A 12,912-nucleotide genomic window follows, 5' to 3' on the forward strand; every position below is an offset into this window, starting at 1 on the left:
AGTGGCACTATCTGATCAGCCAGCCCATGAATTGAGGCTAACTCGGGAGTTGAAGTGAGAAAAGGGAGCAGAATATTTTGGGGGTGATTTTTCCGTAAGTGATGCAAGTACTTGAACATTCTTGAAACTTGATTGGTGCTGTGAGAGAAGAAAAACAGAAGTACTTGAATGAAACGTGCTTGTTTCGGTCTCTACAAAGCCAGTTAAGGGGTGTTGCCAGCGCCAGCAAAACTCCCAGGAGATGGCGCTGGGACACTGCACGAGATGGCGAGTCTCGCCGCTGAGAACTTCAGCTGCTAGGCTTGGAGGGACAGAAATGATCTACTTTGTTTTAAACTAATCCACTTTTCACCCCATTTAGCCAAGCTTCATAAAAAAGTTCAGAATGGAGCATTGCTGGACTATTTTCTTGGAAAAATCCTAGTTCTCCAGATCTTTTTTCCTGCTACAATGATGTTACCCATGCACAGGAGCAATCAGCATAAAGCCCTGTCAGAGATGATTTTGTTTCTCAGATCAGGATTCTGAGAAGTAGTATTGGTTTATATGCACTGATGTCTACTGTGAACTGTTCATAAATTTCTGCACCCTAGCATTTCACAAGAGTGTGTTTTTCTTTTCTAACAAAGATAAAGGATACTCCCATTGAAAAATTTACTAGGCAGAGCTGGGGTTCCTCCAAGAGCTAAGAGTACGAGATCAGATTTCTGAAGGAAGAGTTTGTTTCCAAGAGCTGCTTACGAAGTTTCCAGATATTTACAGCTCTTTGCACTGATGGATAAAGTTGGACTTCCCCATTGTTCCCTCACCTCACTCCTGAGATGCTGATGTTAAACAAAATCACTATTCTGCCATAGGGACTTAGAATGCATTTTGCTGTAAGTGCTATAACATTGATTTATTTTGGGGTAATTTATGAGAATAATGAATATTCTATGAAGCAAGCTGTGGCTTACTTTACAACACAAAAATACCAAATTGTACCTTTCCTGCTGTGCACTGAGGCCTCCGTGCGCTCTTGGGTTGCTGCTGAAAGATGAATTCTGAGACTACTCTGGGAACAAAGACAGGTTTTTTGAGTTGACCCAAAAAAACAGCTTTTCCAGTTCATTAAATAACTAGAAGACTTAGGCAAAATGAGCTTGCACCTCTTTCAGTTCATTTTCAACTGTTTGAAGTGTGCTCTGCTCTTAAAAAGGAGTCCTTTTAATCATAGAGAAATTGCTAATTTCATGCATCATTGCTGCTTCATGTCAGATGGAAGAGAGTAGAAAATTCTGACTTACAAAAAGTGGATAAAGGAAAAGCAGCATATGTAGATAAAATCCGTATATTAAACAGCATACGGATTTTAGATCTCCTTAAAGTACCTTACCTCATAGGCAGGTATACTTTATCTTGGAGGCCTCACCTAAAGTGAATAGTTCTGAGTACATGCTTGGAGAAAGCTAGCTGGCTAATTTTGTGTGCATTATTAATCAAGGGAGATTTAGATGTCATCTGTCACCAATAGCCCTTAAATAGGATTTCTGTTTCGACATGTGTTAATGCCTCAAAGCAACACCAGAAATGATTGCACAGGCTCTGTGCAAAACCCCAAATAGTAATTCTCCCCTCAGTGGCCTTTAAAACTCCAGGTGTAGCCAGACAAGGTAGTTGAAAGGTTCTTGGCTGACAGCATGTGCCCATGCGATCTCCTGTTGATTTGGTTGCTCAAAAGATAGAAGCATGGAAGGAAGCTGGCATCAGTGTGTGAGGGTGTTTGTCAGGAGTGAATTACCTCGAAAGCAGTTGACAATGCAGGAATAGAATTTAGTTTCATTTTCTGAAGTCAGAATTACAGTATTTGTTGCTGTACAAATGAGCTTTTTTTCCTTGCTTGTAGGCTTATGATATCCAGGTTTGTGTTCTGGAGAAAATGATTGGTGAAAACAGTCACAGAAATGATGCATTTATATTTCATTACCTCATTAAGAACTTGAAATTTTGAAGCTTAACTGCTTGGTGGCAGCCAGATACATCTGCATGTGGACGCCAATGTGAAAGTTGACTTCCAGGAGAGACTGGCAGCTACTACACAAGTATCTAAAGAAGGAATTTATGGCAGCAGATGCATTTGAAATCGCTGTCCTTACCAGTTTTTAGTTGCTCCCCATATCGCAGTTACAAGATGATACTGTTTAACTTTGGCAGAAAACAGTTTTCAAAAGTTTATTTTACTTCAGGGGGATGCGTGTAACCTCTTGCTCTGCAGGGTAATGTGTGTACTATATTTATCCCATATTACTTATTTTGGTTTGGGTTTTAGGGTTACATGGGAAAGGGGAAAAATATTAAGATGGAAGGTAAAAGTACCTAGACAACATTAACACAATCCAACAAAAATTGTTATCTCCTTCATCTCTTAATGAGACCTGGACAGCAGGATCGTTCAGGACCACATTGTAAAATGAAACACTATAGCTTGAAATTATCTGTGAGGCCACTGAAACTGATGCTGGTCATTTTTACAGTTAACTTTTAAGTCTTGATGTTTATATATTTTCCTAATGTGCATCACTGCCTTTGTTGTCCCTTTCCTAGAGATTAAAAGTGGTGTGCTATGTGCTATTTTATTCAGGTTGACTCTCATTCTTCCTCATGCTCTAAACCAGCTGAGCAACTTGTCTGTGGACTTCAAGGATGCAGTGCCTGACCTAGTCACAAGCATGACAATACCTACTGGTGCTTTATAGCTTGGTAGGAGTGTGCAATGACTTCTGAATTTGACTATCTATATTAATAGCTCTTGAGTTTGTGTCTGGAGTTGTGCTTCTAGCAGTAGGAACTTGAGGTCTGTTTGCCAGTCTTTGATGTGGGGAGCAGAAGCTGGATCTTCAGATAGCTTCACTTACTGAATGTTACTTATCAGTCAGGGATGGGTCACTCTTAATTGCCTGCTGTGGTTCTTCCTTCCTATGGTCTCTGACAGTTTCGATACATTCCAACCCCCGCAGTTCCCCCTTCTTGTTTTTGCAATGCAGTATACACATGTCTTTCAAAAGCTTGGGGTAACATCCGCTGCATACATTGTAATAAGCAAGACACAACGCATATGACGGCAAAGAGAGCAAGCAAAAAGATCAGTCCTCCCTTAGCCAAAGTCATTAGCCACCCAGTTATACCTCAATTAGAGAAAAGCGATGATAGCCAATCTTTATCATCTTCCCTTAACTTCATTACACTGTCTTTTAATTTACGGATACTGTCATGTATTGATTCTGAGTGGTTTGACAAATTCAGTCAAAAATTCCTTCCAAAATTTCACCCCCATGTCCATGTAAGAGGAGAAAATCGATTGCTGCTCTAGTTTGCAAAGTTGCATGTCTAACAGTCAACACCAGTGAGCAACGCAGAGAGAGCGGATGCTGTAGCATTAGTTTGTTTAGCAAGCCAACATCCTAATTTATTCAATGCTGCTAAAGCTTGGGCGCTACCTACTCTGGGAGCTACAAATGAGGAAGTTATTATTTCACCTGGGTTCCAAAAATTTACCTTGTCATCGCAGCTTGGCTGAAAAGAGTGCGTTGACCTTCGAGAACGTCAATCCTCATTTATTCATTATCATGGTGTTGTTGGGGATGAACATGCCTAGGGTCCCTACTGCACACGGGCCGCCCTTTATATGGGATGGCACCCCTTGCCAGGCCCGATCTTGTGGCAGCTGAGGCATGGACTCTGTTTCTGGCTACAAACGAAATCCCTCATTGAGTGAGCTTACATGTTTTAACAGTATTCTGCTTAGCAGTTAGTAGCAGTTAGTTCCTTTGGTACTTTTCCATCACAGAACAATCTTATTGATCATGCACTCTTTCAGCCAACCACATTACTGTCCACTCGCCTTTCCTTAATTATTTCTAAACATAGTTCCTTGCTATCACTACTCGTTACATTGTCACTTCCACTTCCCCTTGACTACACATCCTTTATCTTGTCTTAAGCATCCCCTGTTTCCAAATTTACAGTCCTCAGAAATTATCTTGATGCTCTTTCTTCGGTTCCACCCGATGTTCTTTCTCCTGTTCTTTCGCTGGTTCTTCCCGACTTGTCCCGTTCACTTCTCCCAAGGTTTGTGGCTGATGAGAGTCCAGATGTCCGGGCTCTTGTCCAGGTCTACTTGCACAGCTTCTTGTGCAGAATGCCCCACATCTCCCCCTTCTTTATAAACGAACAAAACATTGTTAATAGACTTAGCAATCAAACGATTTATACAAGCAATTAAACAAGGAACTGCGATTAAAATATATATAAAGACTTTTACACAGGCTACTGCGATTTTAATAATGTCTTTCAACCATGCACTGATGCCCTATTCTGACAGCAAACTTCCTAGCCAATTCCAGCTACTCTCCACTCACAACATCTGAACTCCTTTAGGTTTTGAATTGCCTCATGGACAGACTCAGAATGATCAGACAGGTTCATGTAACCCATTCTCTCAAAGTCTTTACAACCATGTCCTTGAGCTAACAGCAAAAAACCTATGGCAGCTCCATTTTGAAGGGTAGCATGTTTGACTGAATCGTTACCTGTTAACAGGCCATTGCTGTGGGTGAAAAACCTCCGGAGCACAGGCTGGGTTTCTTCCCGCCTCTCACCGGGAGGAGCGGACCCCGCGCCGCCCCGCAGCGCGCATCTCGGCGGGCGCAGCGCGCACCCGCGCCTGCCCGAGCACACAGAGGCGAGGGGCGGGCGAGCACCACAGCCTCTGCCCGCGGGCAGACAATGGAGGGAGCCCTCCGGAGCCTGCTGCTGCCGCCGCTGCCGCCCGGGTGAGTGAGGCCGCGGCAGCGGGGGGGTGGAGGCGGCGCGCCCGTGCTCCGCAGCTCCTTGTCCCGCCGCCACCAGGCGCAGCCCCTCTGCCGGAGGGGAGCCCCCCGCAGCCTCCGCTGGGCTCCCGCGGGAGCGCCGTTTTCCTCCCCGCCGTCCAGCCCTCGGTTCGCCCCGTGACGGACGGGATGTGGAGCGTTCAGGTCGTGGGGCAGGTTCACAGCACCTGGATTTGCCGCTGCTTTTTTAATGTTTTTCCACATATCATGCGGGTCAGGGGGGGAGAGGCAGGGTTCTCTGTCGGGGTCGATTGGTCCGGGATCAAAAGGGTCGTCTTTGCCTAGCTCATCTGCTAGTGCAGCCTGCCGGCGGATATCTTCCCACAGATCGGTAAGTGCGGGAGGGTGTGTGAGCACTGGCAAAGCTTGTGCCTTATGACAGCCAATGCCAGGACCAGGCGGGAATAGATCTGCCTCACTTTCTGGGTCTATCGGCCCCGGAGTGTTGTTTGCTGCGGCAGAAGGGGTTGATGGTGCTGACGCTTCCTGTACTGCCCTGTCAAGTGCCTCATAGACTGAGCGTCATACAGCCAGCAATCTGGGTGCTGCCGCATCATCCCTTGTGGCTGCGTCCCAAAGGCAGACCCCGATCTTGTCCCATACTCCCTTCTGATAAATATTAGTTGATGTCGCCTCTGGGCACGGGCCGAGGCCCATATTAATAAGTCTTTCAGTTTATCTTCATTTACAGTAGCCCCCTTCTTAGCTAGGAATTTTACTAGTACTCTGTACACCGGTTTGTGCTCGGGGGATACTGAGTTTCCCAAGTTCCCGTTCCCAGCCGCTTACCTCAGTCAGAGGTACCGGTTAAGTGCTGCAGCCTTTCGGAGTTCGGCTGGGCGTCCTCACCGGTCGCCGAGTCACGGCTCTCTGTCTTGTCCCTGTTCGGGCGCCGTTTGTGAGGATGGAGGCACGGACCCAGAGGTAGAGTGCAAGCTGGATCCTTTATTGCAAAGATTACACGATATTTATATGCTGCCAAGCAATTAGCCAAGCACATCTGTGTTTGCCTTGCGGTTATGTTATAAAAATTCCATCTTGGCCATGATCTGATTTAATTATTTTTTTATTACAATTGATTAATATCGGGAGGCAATAAGCAAGCAGCGCTGGGTGTGCCGGGGAGTCTCCGCTCCACCCAAGACGCACACCGAGAGTTCTGGGGTACAGTCTCTTATACTCCTCGGTCTTGGGTTTCAGCCAATCCTGTCGTCTCCTTCACCCAAATACTGACGTGATTCTTTTTCATTGTTCTCCTCCTGTTGCTGGGATCTTATCTTTGGGTGATGAAACTTCTTAAAAAGTCATTGAATTCCTTGGCAATACATTAACAGGGAATGTCTGTCACAAGCTTAACCACCATCTTAGCCCCCTCAATTCCATTTCTTATATAGTTACATATTGAATACACAAGTTTCACCTCATCCCGTAACAGAATGTATCCCTTGATTACCTAACCCCCTTAAGGTATTCAAGCAGTTAAACAAAACACCCTCTGTAGTTAGCAAAACATTTGAGACATTCAAGTAGTTAAACAAAGTACCCCTTAAAGTAACAAAGACTTTGATTAGGAAGGATTATTCCTTTGTTCCTTCTTTTCTTTTCATCATTGTATTTACAGGAACTCCCATCTTAATCTGATCATTCCTATACATTCTACACATGATTTTCGATTCCTCCCAAAGTGCAATGATGACAAGGACTCCTAAGTTTCTGACACGAATCATTCCTATATACCTCACAGTTACATCAGGTGAAAGGTCCATCTGATTTCCTTATCGACATCCTCTTCCCAGTTCCGACGTCCTTGTTCCTTGCCAGTTCCAACATCTTCCAAGTACCGGTCAGGGGTGGGTCACGCTTGCCTGCTGCGGTTCTTCCTTCCCATGGTCTCTGACAGTTTCGATACATTCCAGCCCCCACACAGGCCGGCCACCAGCTTGGCCTTGCTGGCGCTCGTCAGGCGCTTCAGGTGGATGAGGAGTTCGGGGCGGTCGCGGCGGAAATGGGGGCTGTGGAAGCGGAGCAGGGGCCCGGCCGAGCTGCCGGCATCGCCCCCCGGCAGGCCCTGCGGGGACCCCGGCCCCAGCTTGCAGAAGCCGTACAGGTTGAGCTGCCGGAGGAAGCTGGGCAAGTTCCTGGTCTTGAAGAAGGCGGCGGCCAGCGCTGCCCCCAGCAGCTCACGCTCCGAGAGCCGCTGGTCGATGAGCAGCCCCTGGCCACGGGCATCCCAGCGCACGCAGCCGCAGCGTGGGCTGTTCACCAGCTGCCACAGCGTGCCCGGGAAGCGCTTGGGGTCGACAGCGCGGGGCAGCCGCTGCCCCTCCATGGCTCTCCCCGCCAACAGACGCTCAGGCCCCTCGCCCTGCACCGGCCCGCGCGCCGCCGGGCACGGGAGCGGCTTCAGCCTGCGCTGCCCGCCGGGGCCGGCCCGGCCTCGCGAGCCCCTCGGCACAGCCGCACCCGCAGCGCCGCCACAGCCCGCCGGCACCAGTCCCGGCCGCTGCCTCGGCGGCTCCCCGCTTCCCTCAGCTCCGCCGGTGCCTTCAGCGGCCCCAGGTCCCGACGGCCCCTGAGCGCTGCCGTCCCTTCAGCCGCTTCCCGTCCCCCAGCCCCGACGTCGCCTCAAGCCCGCTCGTTACGGAGGCTCCAGCGTCCCACTGCTCAAGCCCCGTGAGCTCCATCCTCTGCCCCGGGAAACCGGGAAGGGCAGACCCTGCTGCCGCCAACGGCACAAACCAGGGCGGGACGCGCAGAGCGGCCACCGCCTCCAGCGCTCTCACGCCACGAAAACGAGCTCCGGTGGCAACGTGAATTCTCTCTGCTCCTCTCTTCAGCGCAAAGTTCTAAGCCAATAAATAGCTTCTCATGACAGATACCGTCAAACTGAAAGGGAATTATTCCAGCTCCGCACTGATGTAAAACATCTGCAGCTGTCCCGTGCCAGGGGAGCGGCTGCCGAGGCAGGAGCTGCTGTAGGCAGGCGTCCTCTGGGCTGTCTGGAACAGAGAAGGGGAAAAGAAAAGCTGGGTTGGCCGTTCCGCCGGCACCGCACCGGTTCATAGGGCGGTGCTCACCCGGCGGAGCAGGCGGCCCGCGCCCCAGTGGCGGCTCCTGGGGTTTTAACCCCTCCCGTTCCTCCCGACAAGGTGCCAAAGGGGCGGTCGCCTTCGTGTCTGTCTGGGCTCGTAAGGGTTGCTCCCGCGATTCCACCCGCTCCCGGCTGTGCTCTGTGGGTCTGTCTGTGCCACCTCGCTGGGTACCCCTAGTAAAGGTGCGGCCTCGGCGTTTCGGCACCCGCACTCAATTGCAAGCCGCCGCGGTGCCGTCGGTGTTTTCAGCGGCCAGACAGGGCAATTGTCGGGAGAACGGGCGCGGGTGATAACGCCTCTTCCCCAGATCCATCACCACCCCGTCAGCTCCCCGCTGTGCGGCTGCCGGCGAGGGGAATTGTCCCGCGTTACTGACCTGCCAGGGTGGCACAAGGATGGACACTTGTGATAATGGAATCGGGTTTGGTTCCGATTTTGCGATTTTGGGTTTAATCCAGGGCCGCCCAGGTACGGGTTCTGGGGCAAGATCACAACCAAACCCTTCCTCCAGTTCCTCGTTGCCATCACGGTGCCAGGTATCTCCAGCCCACACTGTGGGCTCCGCACAGAGGATTCATTGCCGGATCTGTTCCACTGAACCCGACGGTGGCACTCGGCTCCCCACATCCAATTGTTCCTGCTGAAAACCTGGCTCGACTTGCAGCATTCTCAGGTTGTTGTTTCACTCGCGAGGTCACCAGCTCCTACCCTCAAGTTTCCTCCGTTTTCTTCTTCAGGAGTCAGCCAAGTTTTCAACCCTTCTTTTCCCGATTCCAAGGCAAGAGATTCTCCATCGACAATTGTTTCGGGGGCAGGATTGCCTTTTGCGCGCAAGAGAAACAACCCCAGCACTGCACAAACTATTCCTTTACCTTTCCCGTTTTACCTTTTCACTGACTCCGAAACCGCTGGATCCGCTCCACCACTTCATTGCCATCTCGCCAACATTTTGGGGTCCCTCCTATTCCCCATCCCCGCAGCAGTTTCTCCCTGGCACACGCCCATCCCCGCAGCAGTTTCTCCCTGGCAATCCCGCGGGCGGCTACGCCGACGTTTTCTGTTGCGTTTGGAGGTTCCACATTTGGCACAAAATCCCCGCTGGAATCCAGGCAGAGCTCTGAGATCAGAGGGGCTGGGGGCGGCTCGGCTGCATCTCTGATTACCGCTGATCGTGATCGTGAAGAACTGTCCCGATTCCGGGTTCCGGATTAATAGCGCTGTTTATTGAAGCGACAGAAACACAGACTCGAATTGCCCTTGATACAGACACTAAGTGCATTAGCGCTAAAATCCAAACCTCGCCAGCGATTAACTGTGTTCATCTAGACAAATCTAGACAAGCTCGAGGAGGAGACTTCATAGCTGGGGCGATTCGGGCAGAGGATGTTGTCAGTTAAAGCAAAGTTACAGCGATTGCTGCAACGGGGATCAAAAAAAGGAGGGGGGGGGGGGGGTGGAAAGAAAAAGGAAAGAGAAAAGCTCCACCAACCTGTTGGGCTGCTGCCGGCTGGAGGGCAGCCGGGGCCGGGAAGCGGTGCTGTAAATCCTGGGAAAAAGGGATTTGCAGTAGCTTGAGAAAAGCGCGTGGGTCTGGTGATGGTCTTAAATTCACAAAGAGAAACCAAACCCGGAGGTGTTTCCACTAAAGGCGGGGGTTCAGAGCAGAGCGAGGGCTCCCTCGCTCCCTCCCTCCCTCCCTCCGGCAGGCAGCAGGCAGGTAGGGAGGTGCGAGGGGAGCTCCGCAGCCCCAGGGAGGCTCCAGCGAGATCCAAGGGGAACGCTGCTGCCGACAGCGAGCTCCGGGGCCGGCCCGGCTGGAGGCGACGTGTCCGCAGGCAGCCGCCGAGCCGAGGACGGAGCCGAAGCGGCTCGGGAAGGCTCGTGCAGCGCCGGGTGCTGCTCCCGCCGCAGGACGCGGCTGCCGGCTGCGGGCACACGGCGTAGGACGGCGGCCGGGCACGGCCGGGCCGGAACGGGCCGGGAGCTGCGGCGGGGCCGGGCTGCGGGCCCGGCGGGGGCTGCGGCCGCCGGACACCGGCTCCGCGGAGGCCACTCCTCGGCCGGGCGGGCGGCAGCCGAGCTCTCCTACCTGGGGCACGCAGCGAGGGGGGAGCCGCCAGAGCCGCAGCCGGGGCCTCGGGCTCCCCCTCCCGCCGCACCGCCCGCCTGCAGCGCGGCCCCGGCCCGGGGGCTCAGGGGGAACGCGGGGCCGGGGCAGCCTCACCCGCACCTTCCTCTAGAGCAGCTTGCTCCAAGCCCCTGTGTCCAGCCTGGCCTTGAGCACTGCCAGGGATGGGGCAGCCACAGCTTCTCCGGGCACCCTGTGCCAGCGCCTCAGCACCCTCACAGGGAAGAGCTTCTGCCTAAGAGCTCATCTCAGTCTCCCCTCCGGCAGGGTAAAACCGTTCCCCCTTTTCCTGTCCCTACAGGCTCCTGTTTAAAGGACGCTCCAGGTTTCTTATGGGCCCCTTCAAGTGTTTTGAAGGCTGCTGTAAGGTTTCCATAGCACCTGTCTAATGTGAACGCTGGCCTGAGCTGTAGTGGTAGTTTCCCAGAGCATCTGCTTAACTACAAGGTCTCTGGGTGCTTTAAATTCATGACAGGCTTTCTAGAAGATTCCTTCCAGCTCCACCACAAACTGGAACTTCCCAACATCTCCCTTGGCCCATCCACCTAAGCACAGTGGTCCCCATCTGTCTTTCTGCAGAGCAGAACACACCATAGAAGTTCCAGACAAAATCTGGTATAAACGTGCTGGTGGAGAGCTGGTGCATCCTGTCCGAGTCCTTCCCTGGAAAAGGAAAATCCCTGTTTGGGTCATTACAGGTGAGGCTGGAAGAGGCTGGTGTCCCAGGCAGCTGCGCTTTTGCTGGGAAGAGCATGTTGGGCCTCGGGGTAGGAGGCCGTAGCACAGGGGGCTGCGTGTCCTACCCTTCCTTCTGCTTTGTGACAAGGAATGTGAAATCCCTGCAGTACCTTCATCAAGGCGAGAGGCAGCAAGTACCAGCAGCCTGGGGAGCACCATGGGAAGAATTCAGCACAAACAAAAGAATGGGTCCCAAACACAGCAGCACTAATAGAGAGCTTTTATTTCGACTGCATTGAGTTCTCCAGCACATTTTGTTTGTCACAGTGTCACGGAACTGATCTGAGAGGTTTTTGGCCAGCACATTGAGATGCTGAACTCACGAGAGCTAAAAGCAGTTTGGACTAACGGCCTGAACGGAAGGGCCAGGAGTACCTAGTTTCTGGCTTCCCCGTGGCATGCAGTCATTCCAACACGTGCAAGACAGGAGCAAACCCAGTTTCTTCTGCCAGCCCAGTGGGCACTCTCCCGAGTGATTGCATGGTGCAAGGCGGGGGGGAACCTGAAGCAAGGTGCCTTCTCTTCCCAAAGCCATCTTGGTTGTTCCCAGTATGGAAAAGAAGCAGAGTCCAAGGAAGTACAGGGTCTTCAGATGATGCTAGCTTTGCTTGCACTATTGGGATTTACAAAACCAAAGGTCCTCCTTCCCCTCTACTCAGCCCTGGTGAGACCTCATCTGGAATATTGTGTCCAGTTCTGGGCCCCTCAGTTTAAGAAGGACAGGGACCTGCTGGAGAGAGTCCAGCGCAGGGCAACTAAGATGGTTAAGGGAGTGGAGCATCTCCCTTATGAGGAAAGACTGAGGGAGCTGGGTCTCTATAGTTTGGAGAAGAGGAGATTGAGGGGTGACCTTATTAGTGTATATAAATATATAAAGGGGGAGTGTCACGAGGATGGAGCCAGGCTCTTCTCAGTGGCAAACAATGAAAGGACAAGGGGTAATGGGTACAAACTGGAGCACAAGAGGTTCCACTTAAACCTGAGAAGAAACTTCTTCTCAGTGAGGGTGACGGAACACTGGAACAGGCTGCCCAGGGAGGTTGTGGAATCTCCTTCTTTGGAGACATTCAAAACCCTCCTGGACACGTTCCTGTGTAACCTTATCTAGGTGTTCCTGCTCCGGCAGGGGGACTGGACTAGATGATCTTTTGAGGTCCCTTCCAATCTCTAACATACTGTGATACTGTGTGATATCAAAGTGCAGGAAAGGGTCGTTATTCCACTCCCTCCCACAGAGATGACAAACCCTTAGCAAAGAATTTGGGAGATCACAACAGCATCAAGTGCTTTGCCTGGTTAGTAGAACCAAACATCCTCACAGGTCCTCCCTACGCACACAAAGTCTCAGCTCTTGAGGTGCAGAATTTATCAGACATTTTCATTTAGCTGGAGCATCCCTCTGCATTTCTGCCGAGAAATCCCCACTTTGAAACTCTTCTTCCTCATTAACACCACAGATCTCCTAGAAAGGAGGTGGGATCTAGGGATTAAAAGCCCACCCAAAGCCCACCTTCTTCCTAAACCTTTTTTCTTTCTACCCCCACTCCCTTTTCCTCAGGGTGAGTTGGGATTCCTGCTCTCTGGATTAAAGAAGCAGAGAGGCCGTTACAAGTTGGCAACTCTGACCACTGAACAGCGAACAAAAAAAGTCAAATTCAAGAGGCATTTTAGGTGGCGCTGGGGCAAGTCAGGGGCATTGTTTCCACCACTGAAGAGATGCACATGTCCTGTTGATCACTGCAGCTTGGCTGTACCTGCTGAAGTGAAAAGCACAGAGCACAGTGTCTGTGTAGCCAGTGTCCTTCCCCATCCCCATTTTGGTATCCATGCTTCATTCTCCCCTCTTTGGGTTACATTAAGTGCACAGAAATACGGTTGTATAGATTTCACTTAGTTACCAAATTGAGTTTTCACTGGATGTTACTGCAAACATGAACGTTAAATCATAAGCACTGAACAGGAGAACTCGAAAGAATGAGGTATAACCATATCATATCAGAACGGCTGATCGTGTCTACAGCAGAGCTGAAACACTCCCAACATTCTGATGCTCCAATGTTGGCTACCCTAATGCACTCCAAACCAG

The sequence above is a fragment of the Neopsephotus bourkii genome, unplaced genomic scaffold, assembly GCF_033783945.1.
Source record: "Neopsephotus bourkii isolate Nb327-2 ecotype Australia unplaced genomic scaffold, CSIRO-AGI_Nbou_v1 NB_1650, whole genome shotgun sequence".
Lineage (NCBI taxonomy): Eukaryota > Metazoa > Chordata > Aves > Psittaciformes > Psittacidae > Neopsephotus > Neopsephotus bourkii.